Source organism: Danio aesculapii, chromosome 21 (assembly GCF_903798145.1).
Source record: "Danio aesculapii chromosome 21, fDanAes4.1, whole genome shotgun sequence".
Taxonomy (NCBI): Eukaryota; Metazoa; Chordata; class Actinopteri; order Cypriniformes; family Danionidae; genus Danio; species Danio aesculapii.
Window position 1 is genome coordinate 36,347,199 of NC_079455.1, and position 13,644 is coordinate 36,360,842.

A 13,644-nucleotide genomic window follows, 5' to 3' on the forward strand; every position below is an offset into this window, starting at 1 on the left:
TCTGATATGTGTTGAGCGTTACCTGGCTGTAGTTCATCCTGTAACTTTTCTGAAGTACAAACCTCTCAGATATAGAGTGATCTGCTGTGCTGCAGCCTGGATTATTATTATTGGCTCCTGTTTGTGCTGCATAGTTGCTGCAGATAAATCTACATTTTACATGTACATCTACTTTTACTCATCCCAGTTCCTCCTCTTCTTCTCCATCCAATTGTGTTGTCTTGTGGCTGTTCTCAGAGCTCTGAAACAGTCAGGACCAGGTGAGAAAAAGGGAGAAGACAACCCCATGAAGAGAAGAGCATTTCATCTAATTTTAATAACTACTGTGACAATGTCTTTTATTTATATCCCATTTATTGTATCAGGGTTTATTTTTATTCTTGCTAAATTGTTTATTTCTGACCTTTTTTGGGCGGGATATTTGTGTTTTGTTCTGGCTGGTTTTGTTCAGCCTGTTCTTTTCCTTCACCGCTCTGGAAAGCTTAATTCCTTTGCTCTTTTTAAAACATTCATTTTGAGTACCTTTCTTTGGATAAATAAATATTCATTTTCAGTTATAACATGGATGTTACAGTTGAATTTAGTTAAACGTAGTACAACCCTAAATCAGAAAAGGTTGTGACAGTATGGAAAACGCAAATAAAAAAGAAAGAGATTTCTAAATTTACTTTGACTGGTATTATTTAATGTGTTCCTCGATTTTTATTTGATTTTATTTTTTTCAAAATAAACAAAGATTCCAATTTTGGTTCTTGCAAAACATTTTAAAAAGTTGGAACAGTAAAGCATTTACCACTTTGTAATGTTGCTATTTCTTTTCACAACACTTAAAAGATGTTTAGGGACTGAAGACACCAAGTGATGAAGTGTATCAGCTGTAATTTTGTCCCTTTCTTCCTACAAACAAGTCTTAAGGTGGGCAATAGTATGGGGTCTTCATTGTCACATTTTGCATTTCAAAATGCACTACATATTCTCTATTGGAGACAGATCAGGACTGCAGGCAGGCCATTTAAGTGCTTGTATCCTGTTTTTTCACAGCCAGAAGTTTGTAATATGTGCATAATGTGGTTTTGCATTGTTTTGTTGAAATATGCACGGGCGTCCCAGGAAAAGAAGGCAGTATATTGTGGTTCCAAATCTCTGTGTACTTTTCAGTAATAATGGTGCCATCACAGAAGTGACAGCTACCTTTGCCAAGGGCACTAACACAACCCCATACCGTGACACACTTTGGCTTTTGTACTTGTTGCTGGTAACAGTCTGGATGATTCTCTTATTCTTTGGTCTGGAGCACAAGGCGTCCTTCTCTTCCCCAAAATACCTGAAATACTGATTCATCTGACCCCAGTACACTTTCCACTTTGTCATAATATGCCAGATGCTTCGGAGCCCAGAGAAGTCGATGCTGCTTCTGGACACTGTTAACATAGGGTTTCTTTTTGGCACAGTACAGTTTTCACTGGCATTTGTGGATGTAACTACGTATTGTGGTACTTGACAAAGGTTTGCCAAAGTAGTCCTGAGCCCATGTGTTGATATTGCTTATAGATGATTAAAGATTCTTGCAGATTGATGCAGTGCCGCCTCAGGGATCAGAGATCACTGTCGTTCAACTTAGGCTTGCACTCCTTGTCATTTACGCACTAAAATTCCTCCAGATTCCTTTAATCTTTTAATGATGTTGTGCTCTGTTGAAGGTGAAATATACAAATGTCTTCCTATCTTTTTTTGAGGAACATTGTTTTTAAACGTTTCAGTAATTTTCTCACATATGTGTTGGTAAACTGGCTATACTCAGCCTATCTTTGCTCCTAAAGGACTAGACCTATCTTGGACACTCTTTTGAACCAAATCATAGTTACAATCACCTGTTGACATCACCTGTTTCAAATCTCATCAATATTTACCAATTTATTACTAGCCCTAAATTGCTCCTGCCCCAACTGTTTTTGGAATGTGTTGCAGGTCTGAAGGACAGGAAGGAATGTATATTTACAAATGAAAGGAAGTTGACTAGAAAAAAAAAATTTTGGGGTTCATATTGTCAGCAATGAAATACAAGTCAAAAGAAATTTAGAAATCACCACTTTTCCATCCTGTCCTAGCCTTTTCTGATGTGGGGTTGTAGCTTTATGAACCTGTAATTTAAGAGTTTGTTTATTTACATGGATAATATGAACTCTTTGACTTAAATTCTATGTACAGAACTTTATTTTGTGTGTTTATCTAATAAGGTTTTATATATGTATTCAAATTTGAGCACTGCCACAGAGATTAATTGAAATCACTCTAATTCTCATTAGCTACAGATATATTACAGCGTATATCTTTCAAATGTCAGATATATACATTTGCATAGCAGGTGTTAAATGTAATGCACCTGTGCAGGCCAGTATTAGATTTATGAAGGCTGTTTAAAGTCACTGGTGATTTTTGACCATATTCAACTATTATCAGAATCAGAAAGAGCTTTATTGCCAGGTATGTTCACACATACGAGGACTTTGTTTTCGTGACAAAGCTTCTACAGTGCAACAGGATTACAGAGACAGGACAAAAAACAGATAATAAATGTATTTAAAAAAAATAGAAGTAGTGAGTGCAAATATACAGATTGACAAGTGTATGTACATGTTTATTACTATATACAACGTTATATGTGCAGCTGTTATGTGCAAATTGGCATGTAAAGTGTGTTGTTAAATAAGTGTATATGTGTATAAAGTGTATAGCAGTAGTGATGTTGGTTTCGCAATTATTATCATCAAGTGTTCATGAGATGGATTGCCTGAGGGAAGAAACTGTTTCTGTGTCGGGCTGTTCTGGTGCGCAGTGCTCTGTAGCGTCGACCAGAAGGTAAAAGTTCAAAGAGGCAGTGTGCTGGGTGTGAGGGGTCCAGAGTGATTTTGGCAGCCCTTCTGCTCGCTCTGGATAAGTACAGTTCTTGGGGAGTAGAAAGGGTTGTACCAGTGATTCGCTCAGCAGTCCGAACTATTCGACGTAGTCTTTGGAGGTCATATTTAGTAGCTGAGCTAAACCACACAGTTATTGATGTGCAGATGACTGATTCAATGATGGAGGTGTAGAACTGTTTCAGCAGCTCCTTTGGGAGGTTAAACGTAAATAATAGTTACAGAGCATATGTTTGCTTTTCTTCTCTAATGAGCTGATTCATTAAAATTATTGAGTGTCTTTCTTTATTCAACCTTCATGTAATCTTTCATTATTTTGTAAAATTGTTATTAAATTAATTTTTTAATGTATATGACGTGCTCTATAAGCATTCAAAATTTGTCCGTCACACCATTTTTACAAGCCCTTTGGCATTCACTGGCCCAAATTGCAGATTTTATGACTTAATTTTATAATAATAATGGTGGGTTATTTGAAAAGGACCACACCACACTTTAAGTGCTAAAAAAGTTAATGGTTCAGTTCGGTTTAGATTTTCACTTGCCAAGCCAACATTTAAAGGCAAGTAATTAGTCACTAATAAACATTTAAATTTAGTCATTTAGCAGACGCTTTTGTCTAAAAGGACTTACAATTGAGGAGACATTCAGCGATTCAACAAGATGAGGCAATACACACAAGAAGTGCTAATTATACAAAGAAACTGTTAGTTCTCGAAAATTAAGTGCAAGAGTAAGGAGGAGGGAGTGTTTTTTTTAAAGGGAAAGAACAGCTGTTTTGTCAAGTCCACTCACCTGTGTGAAACACGCACGTCATGATTTTGCCAAGTACAATGCGATCCTATATTAACATCTATGTTACTGGAACATCAATTTAGTTCGAAAATGTAATCCATGCCTATTCCCCACCCCTAAACCCAACCATAACTGTAAATTAATCCCAATATCAGAGGGGAATAATAGTTGGATAACAAGGTAGAAGTGCGTAAACCTAAACTTAACATAAACTGTAAATGTATCACTTAATTCTGATTGGCTGATTGGAATTTTGTTCCAGAATCAACATAGATAACCTAAATATTAACTCAAATAAGTCTTACAGACTTGTAATAAAATAATTATCATCACTGACCCTGACACCCTTTTAAAGGTTTCTTAACAAATTAAGTTTAAAAAAATCTGTTATTGAATATAAACATGTATGATTATAAAGTATTTTATTTCCTGTCATTTATGCAGAAATTTCAAAAGTGACAGATGTAGGCCTAACTTGCTCTTTCTGGGAAATTTATATTAAGTGTAGCTCATTTATTTTGGTCATTTTGTTAATTTTTTTTTTTATTTAAGTGCTTTTTAAAGAATTCTTTAATTATTTAAAATAATCTTAATTGTTTAAGACTTAATCAAAACTCCTTGTTTTGGGTTTTACACTATATTGGAAAGTTTTATATCTATAAATGTAAACCCCTTTTAGCACATTCAAACAATAACTGGAACAGTATTGACATACCATTTAACACCTAGTAGCTTTTAGATGCTCCTAAAATTTGTTCTTGGATATTTATTTCCTTTCTATGTGCTCTCTCGTTTTCTCCTGATTTCTCGTGCATTTGTTATATTGGCTACCCAAATTTAATTCATAATTCCCTTATTTTTTAAACATTAACTATAGTTTGTAGAGACTGTATTCTGTTTTATTTCTATTGTAAATCATTTGTTGTTATTGCAATAAATAAATGATCACGCTATGTGATCGGTCATCATGACTGCAGCAACTGTGAGCCCCAAAGTGTCCGGCTTGACGGTTCCGTTTTCAACTCCGCCACTGCCTGCGCTCGGCTAATCTCGTTGATTGCTGCAGCTGTGCTTCATGTCAAACGCACCTCTAGTTTTTTTTGTATTTGAGATATGGAGTGATTGTAACAATTGGTCTGGTACAAATGTGCAGGACTGGTGCAAGTGTCGGCTAAAGTAGAGATGAAAGAGTGTATTTTCTATAGGCGATTTGTCAAGCCCACTCAAAATTGCATAATGTTTTGAAGTTATCATGTGGTGTGACAACACAATCTCACGGCAATTCGTAACTTTTTGATTTAGTGGCTAATTCGTATGAATTCGTACAATTTTGAATGACGGTTGGGTTTAGGGGTGGGGTAAGGGACCACGCCTCCTTTTTAAAATCGTACAATTTAGTACGACTGAACTCATACGAATTCGCCACTAAACTGACAAAATGTAAAATACTTACGTTTTCTCATGAGATCAGGCTGGGTGTGATGGAGTGAGGGAAGAGGGGGTCTTGGGTTTGTTCAAAGATCATTTCACCAGCGAGGAACACTGAATGAAAAGGTTTTGGAAAGTGACTTGTCTTGTCGAAATAGCCTATCTGTAATGATACCGCAAGATCTCGGATCATGCTATTGTTCATTTCTGTCACTCTATGAGGGTGACCATTTTTAAACCTCACATTGGTTAATGCTATATTTGCAATTCTATTGCTATATGTCACGTGTAGCAGATGAACTGACGCACATACCTATTACTGCTGTGAGATATATACACATCCAGAGAGACAGAACATTCACTCCTCAGGTGATAAACTTTTCTTTTATGAATTTGGTATTTTTAGTATGTATTGTTTAGTATTTTTGGTTATTTTAAATAGGAAAGCAGCCAACAAATGGCATTTTACTTAGAATGACTTTGAGAAATGAAACTTTAGCAGCACATACAGCATGTAACTTATTTAGAGCAGAAATACGTATCATATTAATCATATTTCAATCTTAAAAGAAAGATTTTAGGTCAATTTAGCCTTTTTAAATGTGGAATCTTCATGCAGATCCTGAATCTTAATTCAACTGTAAGATACTACCAATTTACCTCACATCATCCTTTACACCTTTCCCCTCACAGATCATATTTGGAATCTTAATGACTTTTTTGTACAGTTTTTGGCTGTGAGATTAAGAGGAGAAGATGAATAATTCTACAATCAACTTCACATCCGAAGCTTCTACAGACTCTTCATATGTATTATTTTTGTCCACTCTGGACCTTTCCATTTACTACATCAATTTTCTCTTTGGTTTTCCGACACACTCCTATGTTTTATGGCTCATCGTCACTGGATCAAGTGGAGTTTCATCAGAGTTCTTCAACCTCAATCTCTGTGTTTGTGAGCTTGGGATCTGCCTGTACTCTTTGTTGTCTGTAATTCTTGATTACTTTAGACTTCTTAATTTCATATTAACATTTTTATTAGGACTCGTCATCACTGGTCGTCCTCTGTTTCAGTGTCTGATGTGTGTTGAGGTTTACCTGGCAGTGGTTCATCCTGTAATCTTTCTGAAGTACAAACCTCTCAGATATAGAGTGATCTGCTGTGCTGCAGCCTGGATAATTATTCTCATCTTCTGCATCTTTTGCATGTTTACCGCACTTCGATTTGACTACAATGTTTATTTCACCTTGTCTCAGTTTGTCCTCTTCCTCTCTATCCAGTTGTTTTGTCTTGTGGCTGTTCTCAGAGCTCTGAAGCAGTCAGGACCAGGAGAGAGAAGAAAAGAGAAAGAGGAAAACCAGATGAAGAGTAGAGCATTTATCATTATTCTCATAGCTACTGTGACCATGTCTGTATCATATACCCCATATATTATCTCAGGATTCTTTTATAGTTTTGCGCAACAATCTATTAGAAATATTTTTTCTTATGCTTTTTTATGTTTTATTCTGGCTGGTTTTGTTGAGCCTGTTCTTTATCTGCACCGCTCTGGAAAAATGCTGTGCCTTTGTTCTCTTTAACATTTCATTTATTCATTTTCACTAGCTTAGTGTGCAATGTTGTTATTCTATTTTTATTATTGAGATTGAGATTCAGTGGACTTGATATGCCATTAGATATATTGAACTTAATATATATGTATATTTATGCGGTGAGGTTTGTGGCTGGTGAGTGTTTCAAGGTCAGATTAACATGTATATGCACCCAATATACTTGCCAGCTACCAATTGTGTTTCATATATCATATCAGCGTTATTTCTATACACATAACAGGTACATATTGGGCCAAGGAAGAATGTAAAATGTATAACGATTCAATAAACAAAAAACACCAAGGTGGATGCTACAGACAGCCTATTACAAGCAGCCAAGCGACACAGCACCACATATATATATATATATATATATATTTATGTTTTGATTGAAAATCCAATTTTGAGAAATTTTTAAGCCGAGATATTACATTCGTGATTTTTTGCAGTCATTCACAGCAAAACATAAAATAACGGACTCCTGTTGAACTTTACTTGCCTGTGATGGTACCATGAGATAGCACTCACTTACCAACAGGAGGCGCCTGAAGGCAGTGCCGGCCCATAGGGTTGAGGGGCCCTAGGCGAGATAAACAAATAAATAAATTGGGCCACTGTTGTAAAGAACAGTGAGAAGAAAGCACAAAAAATATCATTTTAGTATTTAAGTGTATACATTTTTATTAACTGTAACATTTAACCTATAATACATGTGTTGAAATATTTACTCAGATTTAAACAAATAAGTTTGCAAGTTTTGTAAAGTACTACTAAATAATCTACTATGCATATCAGAACATACCTTTAATTTTTAGCTTGCTTTTCTTCCTCTTCTTTTTGTCCTTTTTTTGGCTCCGGAAAGATACCAGTTGGATGCCATTTCATTTCAAATTAAAATCTGATTAAGATCGATTAAAATAGCAGTGACACTTGTAACTTTATATTACTTAAGCTTACAAGCCTACAAGCCTAGGAACACCATCCCAACTGTGAAGTATGGGGGTGGCAGCAACATGTTGTGGAGCTGTTTTGCTGCAGGAGGGTCTGGTTCACTTCACAGCATAGATGGCCTCATGAAGAAACATTATGTAGAAATACTGAAGCAATATCTCGAGACATTAGCCAGGAAACTTGGCCCCAAATGGGTCTTCCAAACAGACCACGACCCTAAGCATCCTGCCAAATTAGTTAAAATGTGCTTTAAGGAGAACAAAGTGAATATTTTGGAGTGGCCATCACAAAGCCCTGATCTTAGTCCTATAGAAAATTTGTGGGCAGAGTTGAAAAAGCTTCTGTGAGCAAGCCTACAAATCTGACTCCGTTACACCAGTTCTGTTAGGATGAATGGGCCAAAATACCTTTAAACTATTGTGAGAAGCTTGTGGAAGGATACCCAAAACATTTAACCAAAGTTATACAGTTTAAAAGCAAAGCTAAAAAAAAAAACAGGGAAATATATGTAAACTTTTGACAGTCTAGAAGTTAATAAAAAATTCTCAAAAAATTTTTTTTCTCTTATTATTCTGGCATTCAGCAAATGCAAATCATTTGGTAATCCTAAAAGACCTAAAATAGTAAATGTTTAGTATGATTTATGTGATTTAAATGGTTATGTTTCTTTTTTAGAGTGTATGTAACTTCTGATTTCAACTGTATATACAAGAGCAGCATTGTACACGGGGCCCAACAGAGAAACACGGGGCCCTAGGCGACTGCCTATATTGCCTGTTGGATGGGCCGGCACTGCCTGTAAGAAATGTAAATTAATACATAAAATAAAGAAAATAAACAAATTAAAAACCTCAGCATAATTAATCAGGACACAGAGAGAAATGAAACAGTTTTCGGTAACATCACTCACTCACATACAGTACTTCTTTTCTCTCTCAAAAAAAAACAAAACATGATTGTAATAATTTATAAGACATTTGCTAGTTTTCCTCATCTTGGCTGTGAAAAGCAAACTCAGATCATGCTACTGTCCATTTCTGTCATTCTGCCTGTGTTGTTGAGGGTGACACTTTCTAAACCTCACATTTGTGAATACTATATATTTGCATTTCTAATGTTCTGTCACGTGTAGCAGATGAGCTGATGCACATAGATGTTACTGCTCAGGATACAGGATACAAAATACGGTACTGAGATTTATACACATCCAGAGAGACTGAACGTTCACTCATCAGGTGATGAACTTATTTTTAATTAATTTGGAATGTATTGTATGGTATTTTTGGTTATTTATTTGGAAATAATTTTACTGTGAATGAGTTTGAGAAACTAAACTTTAGCAGCACATTCAGAATGTAATTATTTAGAGCAGAAATAAGTAATGACTGTTTATATAGAAGAACCTTCTGGTCTGATTCTTTCGAGTGGTTAAAAGTTTCTCTCAAGTTGTCCTCCCAAATTTCTAAAAAACGATTTTCTGTTTTTTTTTAGGGGAAGATGTTAATATTCAATTTGTATTGAACAGTATTCTAATTTTGGAGAAATTTTATACTCATAAATGCAAGTGCTTTCCCAAGTGTTGGGTTGCAGCTGGAAAGCCATCCGCTGTGTAAAAGATATGCTAGATTAGTTGGCGGTTCATTCCACTGTGGCGACCCCAGATTAATAAAGGGTCTAATTCGAAAAGAAAATGAATGAATCATATGCAAGTGCCTAACCTGTTACTCAGCACTCACTTTTAGGGATTTACACCTACCTACCTTAAAAAATGATTAAAAAATGTTTGACCCCAGTGAGCTATAAACATAAATTAGGTATCATTGGAAAGAAGACACTTTGGGATGTACTATGGTCCATCTAGTTTCATGCGAAAAAAATATTAAAAGTTATACATCATGAAGTCAAATTAGGTAGGCTAAATTGTCAGTAGTGTATGAGTGTGAATGAATGTGTATGGATGTTTCCCAGTGATGGGTTGCAGATGGAAGGACATCCACAGCATAAAACATAGGCTGGATAAGTTGGCGGTTCATTCCGCTGTGGCGACCCCAGATAAATAAAGGGACTAAGTCGAAAAGAAAATGAATGAACATCATGAAGTACTGAGAAAGAAAAATAGTTTTGTGTTTAATATTTGTTTTTTCATATACAAACCCAGGAAAACATTAATGTAATTGTTATGAAGCGGACAGGAGACAGAGGTAAGGAAACGTTAGGGTGTTTATTAAATGACAACAAGGAGCACATGAAGGATAGCCAGGAGGATCAGGAATGATGTTGGGGTCTTTTCCTCCGTGGCTGGGTAACAGGAATACACGAGGATGGACAGCACACACCAGATACAGCTGACAGAGGATGACACAGACTTGGAAGGACTGGAAGACAGGACGATTCGGGAGGACCAGGAAGACTAGGAGGAATACAAAGAGAACAGGTAAGTAAATCGTTTGTTTTAGCTGAGGATGACTACGCTGAGTGGTCGCTCAGTTGTCCGCTTTCGTCGAGACGAGCCCGGACAATGAGCGACTGGAGTGCTGTGCTTTTATCTGGTGCTCGTGAATGTGATGCAGCTGTGTGCTCATTAGAAGTCAGGTGATGGTGATCTTCGTGAGTGGGGGTCGTGAGAGCCTGACCAATCCATGACAGTACCCCCCTCCCCAGGGCCCGCTCCTGAGGGCCGACACCTCCGACGCCGTGGTGGTCTCCCTCTGCCTCTAGGCGCTGGGAACTCAGGGTGGCTCTCATGAAACTCCACCATGAGACTAGGATCGAGAATATCAGCTCTGGGAACCCATGTCCTTTCTTCGGGGCCGTACCCTTCCCAGTCCACCAGGTACTCCAACTGGCCACCACGACGTCGGGAACGCAAGATCTCCTTCACTGCGTAGACGGCTCCTTCTTCTAGGAGCAGTGGAGGAGGGGGTTCCTCTTCGTGGTCAGGCTCTGTGGAGGGAAGAACAGGATCGTGATAGGGTTTCAGGAGTGATACGTGGAATGTAGGGTGAATACGGTAGTGAGAGGGTAATTGTAGTTTGTAGGTGACGGGGTTAACCTGTTCCACGATGGTGAAGGGACCAACAAATCGGGGACTTAACTTGCGAGAGGGCAGTCGCATGCGTATGTCCCGGGTGGATAGCCACACCTTTTGTCCGGGTGTGTATCTGGGTTCTTCAGACCTTCTCCTATCGGCGGTTACCTTGCTTCGACGGACTGCCCTCTGCAGATGTTGATGAGCCTCGTCCCAGACTCTCTCGCTCTCCCGGAACCAGTGATCCACTGCGGGGACATCAGATGGTTCGCCATCCCAGGGAAAGAGCGGTGGTTGGAAGCCCAGGACGCACTGGAATGGCGTGAGTCCGGTGGAGGGTTGCCGCAGTGAATTTTGGGCATATTCTGCCCAGCCCAAATACTGGCTCCAGGAGTTCTGGTGACCACTGCAGAAGGTCCTCAGGAACCGTCCCACCTCCTGAATCTTCCTCTCTGTCTGCCCGTTGGTTTGGGGATGATATCCAGAAGAGAGGCTGACGGCCACACCTAGGAGCTTGAAGAAGGCTTTCCATAGACGTGAGATGAACTGTGGACCTCTGTCCGACACAATATCTTCTGGAATACCAAATGACCTGAAGACTTGATTAAAGATATTGTCGGCAGTTTCAAAGGCTGTGGGAAGACCTTTCAGAGGGATTAGTTTGACAAACTTTGAGAATCTATCTACTATGACTAGAATACAGGTATTACCTTCTGACGAAGGGAGGTCAGTGATAAAGTCCACTCCTAGGTGTGACCAGGGACGGTTCGGAATCGGCAAGGGATGGAGCTTTCCAGCGGGTAGATGACGTGGGCTCTTGGATTGGGCACAGTCCTTACAGCCCTGAACATATTGCCTCACATCCCTTGCCATGTTTGGCCACCAGAATCGTTGGGATACTAGCGAGAGAGTATTGTTGATCCCTGGATGTCCAGTGCCTAGCGAGGTATGTAAGGAGTGGATCAGATCTACCCGGTGTTCAGGTGGTATGAACTGCCGATGAGGAGGGCATCCCGGCGGAGCAGGGGCTTCCGGAGTGGCAACGACTGGAGGAGCGTTCCAGGTGATCGGACAAATGGAGATGTGTTCGGGAAGAATCTTCGTTGGGAGTTCTTCATGATCGTGATGCTCGTGTAAACGAGAGAGAGCGTCTGCTCTTAGATTCTTGGGTCCTGGACGATAGGAAATGGAGAAATCAAAACGTGAGAAGAAAGTGACCATCTGGCTTGACGTGGACATAGTCTCTTGGCCTCTTTGATGTATTGGAGGTTTTTGTGATCTGTGATCACCTGGAACGGATGTTTGGCTCCCTCCAACCAGTGACGCCACTCCTCCAAGGCTAGCTTGATTGCTAGAAGCTCCCTGTCTCCTATGCTGTAATTCTGCTCCGCCGGGCTCAACTTCCGAGAGAAATAGGCACAGGGATGCAGTCGGGGCGGTGTATCATGATGTTGAGATAATACTGCCCCGACGCCGGTGGTGGATGCGTCCACTTCCACCACGAAAGGAAGATTTGGGTCAGGATGAGTCAGGAGTGGGGCCCTTGTGAACTCCTTCTTAAGAAGGCGGAAGGCTGCGGCTGCTTCTTTGGTCCACTCCAGTCCTTTGGGTTTACCCTTGAGGAGATTAGTGAGAGGTGATGTAATCCTGCTGTAGTCCTTGATAAACCGTCTATAAAAGTTAGCAAACCCAAGAAACCTCTGGAGCTCCTTAATGGAAGTGGGTTCTGACCAGGATAGAACAGCCTCAATTTTCTTCCCATCCATACGTATACCGGTTTGGTCAATGATGTATCCCAAGAAATGAATCGACTTCTGGTGGAATGAGCATTTCTCCGCTTTGAGGTAGAGGTGATGTTCTCTCAATGTGTGTAGGACCTCCGCAACGTGTTGGCGATGTTCGGCCTCACTCCGGGAGTAAATGAGGATGTCATCTATGTACACTATTACACAGTGGTGAAGAAACTCCCGGAGGACTTCATGAATGAAGTTTTGGAATACGGAGGGGGCGTTGACCAGACCGTAAGGCATGACCTCATATTCATAGTGGCCAGTAGGGGTCACGAATGCTGTCTTCCATTGGTCCCCCTCACGTATTCTTATCAGATTATACGCGCTGCGGAGGTCCAATTTAGTGAAGACTTTAGCTTCTCGGAGCTGTTCCAAAGCGGCTGGTACCAGAGGAAGGGGATATCGGTATTTTACTGTACCGTTATTTAGGACCCTGTAGTCGATGCATGGACGCAGCCCTCCGTCCTTCTTGGCCACAAAGAAGAAGCTTGAGGCGGCTGGTGATTTTGAGTGACGTATGTACCCCTGACTCAGAGCCTCCCTTATGTAATCTTCCATTGCCTGATTCTCTGGAAGCGAGAGCGGGTAGATCCTACCTCTTGGCAACTGGGCATCTGGAACTAGGTCGATCGCGCAGTCCCATGGCCGATGCGGCGGTAGCTGGGAAGCTCTCTTGGGGCAGAAGACATCATGAAAGGAGCTGTACTCCTTAGGAATGTGGATAGACTGCTTCTCAGGAGGGCTCTCGACCGATGTTGCAAACAAAGACATGGGGTTCCGACCTTGAAGAGGGAGATTTGGAAAACAGGCAGGTGTACATCCAGATCCCCATTTCTTTATCTCTCCTGTGCCCCAAGAGATGATGGGATCGTGCTTCACCAGCCACGGGCGCCCTAGAATGATGTCCATATTTGCACCCTCCAGAACCAGAAATTGAATCCTCTCTTGATGTAACAACCCCACTTGAAGAAGGATGTCTTCGCATTGTCGATGGATACGGGTCGAAGATCGAGTGCACTGGGTTATCGGTTGTATCTGGTATATATGCGAGGACGCCTCAGTACGGAGGTGGAGTTGACGACAGAGGGATTGGGAGATGAAGTTCCCTGCTGACCCGGAGTCGATGAGGGCTGTGACAAGGAGA